Consider the following 2,742-nt stretch of genomic DNA (forward strand, 5'->3'; position numbering starts at 1 on the left):
ATGGCTCGCCGTGGCTTATAAGTTATGTCGAACGGGAGGAGCTCAATGGCCCATTTTGCAATCCGTCCGGTTGTGTCACGATTGTTTATAATATCGTTAAGTGGTACTTCCGAGGCTACTGTTATTGAACACTCTTGAAAGTAGTGTCGTAGCTTCCGGGATGCCATGAATACCGCGTACGCAATCTTTTGATAATGCGGGTACCGTGATTTGCAGGGAGTGAGGACAGTGGACACATAATAGACCGGCTTTTGAAGGGGGAATTTTTGTCCGTCCGCTTCTCGTTCGACGACGAGCACTGCGCTTACAACCTGATGTGTTGCTGCAATGTATAATAGCATTGGTTCGCCAATGTTTGGCGCGGCCAGGACTGGGTTTGTTGCCAGTATGGCTTTTATTTCGTCGAGTCCGGCCATGGCTGCATCCGTCCATTTGAAGTGTTTGGTGCGCCGAAGGAGGCGGTAAAGGGGTCGGGCCTTTTCTCCCAAGCGGGAGATAAAGCGGCTTAGAGCCGCCACACATCCGGTTAACTTTTGTATTTGTTTGAGGTCCTTTGGGATATCCAGTTGCGACAGAGCTCGGATCTTGGCTGGATTTGCTTCAATTCCTCTACCGGATACAATGAAGCCCAAGAGCTTTCCGGCTGGAACGCCGAAAATGCATTTTTCCGGGTTGAGCTTGATGTCGTATGTTCGGAGGTTATCAAATGTGAGCCTCAAGTCATCTACTAGAGATTCAACATGTCTTGTTTTGACGACCACATCATCTACATATGCCTCCACTGTTTTGCCAATCTGGCTTGCCAGACATGTCTGAATCATGCGCTGATATGTTGTGCCGGCATTTTTGAGCCCGAAGGGCATCATGTTGAAGCAGAATGGGCCGTATGGTGTGATAAATGCCGTTGCGGCTTGGTCTGGTTCTGCCATCTTGATTTGATGGTAGCCGGAATATGCGTCGAGGAAACACGACGAACCGTGTCCTGCGGTAGCGTCGATAATTTGATCGATGCGAGGGAGGGGGAAGGGATCCTTTGGGCAAGCCTTGTTAAGGTCTTTAAAATCAACACACAGGCGCCAGGATTTGTCCTTCTTTGGTACCATCACTAGGTTTGCTAGCCAGTCCAGATGTTTTATATCTCTGATGAATCCGGCCTCCAATAGCTTTGCTAGCTCCTCTCCCATGGCCTGTCTCTTAGGTTCGGAAAAACGCGAAGAGCCTGTTTGACAGGTTTGAATCATGTTTGGATATTTAAGCTGTGCTCGGCCAGCCTGCATGGGATTCCTGGCATGTCTGAAGGATGCCAAGCGAAAATGTCCCAGTTCTCTCGTAGGAACTCTCGCAGTGCGGCATCTACATCAGGGTTTAACTGTGCCCCGATGGAAGCTGTTTTATTGGGGTCCGTTGGATGGACTTGGAATTTGACTATTTCGTCCGCTGGTTTAAAGGAGGTGGACTTGGATCTTTTGTCGAGTACCACAACGTCCCTATTCACCGTAGAGCGCAGCGCAGTCAGTTCCTCAGCCGCTAGGGCTTCGGATAGTGCCTCGAGGGCCAGTGCAGCTGTCTTGTTTTCGGTGCGGAGTGCTATGTCCGGATCACTAGCGAGAGTGATGATCCCGTTAGGCCCGGGCATCTTGAGCTTCATGTACCCGTAATGGGGTATTGCTTGGAAGATTGTAAAAGCTTCCCGCCCTAGTAGAGCGTGATAACCGCTGCTGAACGGAGCCACATGGAACGTGACCTCTTCGGACCTGTAATTATCCGGCGTGCCAAACACCACATCTAGTGTGATTTTTCCTGTACAGCATGCTTCCCGACTGGGGATTATTCCTTTAAAGGTTGTGCTGCTTCACTCAATGCGGTTCCAGTCTATTTCCATTTTTTGAAGGGTTTCCTCATAAATGAGGTTCAATCCGCTGCCGCTGTCCATGAGTACCTTGGTAAGACGAAAGCTGTCCACTATTGGACTGAGGACCAATGCGGCTGGTGCTCGGGCTGTTCGGAATTTAGGTTCATCACTGGTGTTAAAGGTAATAGCCGTGTCACTCCATGGGTTTATTGTTGCTACTTGGTAGACTTCGGCAAGGCTACAGAGTGTCCTTTTTCGCATATTATTTGATGCGAAAGTCTCGAAGACTGTTAATACCGTATTGGTGTCTCTGGGGTGGCTTTCTGTGGCCTCCAGAATTAGGAGATTTTCGCCAATTTTGGCCACCTGCCGGAGTATCCAACATGCTCTAAGGCTGTGAGTTGGTGTGGCGTCCTCTGTACTATGAATTTTACAGGGTCCATTAAGCCATCCTTCCAGTACGATTCCATGCCCTGTAGAGGGTTTTTGCTTTTTAGTGCTTGACCCGGGTGTCTGGTGATGATGCACCCTTTTATTTCGGATTGGGTTTGTATTCAGGGCCGGATTGTCCCAAATTTTTATTTCGGTTTTCCAGGCGCTGTCCATCGCACAGTACTTTCGTACAATGGACGCCAAGTCAGCGAAGCGTGTAATATCACGGCGACTTATGGCGTTGAGTATTCCCTTGTCCGTGCAATTATTGCAGAAGATTGAGATTGCATCTTCCTCGCGGCAGTCCCTTAGCATGTTCTTAACCAGGAGGAATCTGGCCCAGTAATGATGTACTGTTTCATCGGGTTCTTGCCTGATTTTGGATAGATCGCTTATGTTGGGGTGGGTGGGTGGAATTAAATCCGAAGCCTCACCCCATCTGAGGCTCAAAGGCCGAG

Source organism: Triticum dicoccoides, chromosome 5A (assembly GCF_002162155.2).
Source record: "Triticum dicoccoides isolate Atlit2015 ecotype Zavitan chromosome 5A, WEW_v2.0, whole genome shotgun sequence".
NCBI classification, from domain to species: domain Eukaryota; kingdom Viridiplantae; phylum Streptophyta; class Magnoliopsida; order Poales; family Poaceae; genus Triticum; species Triticum dicoccoides.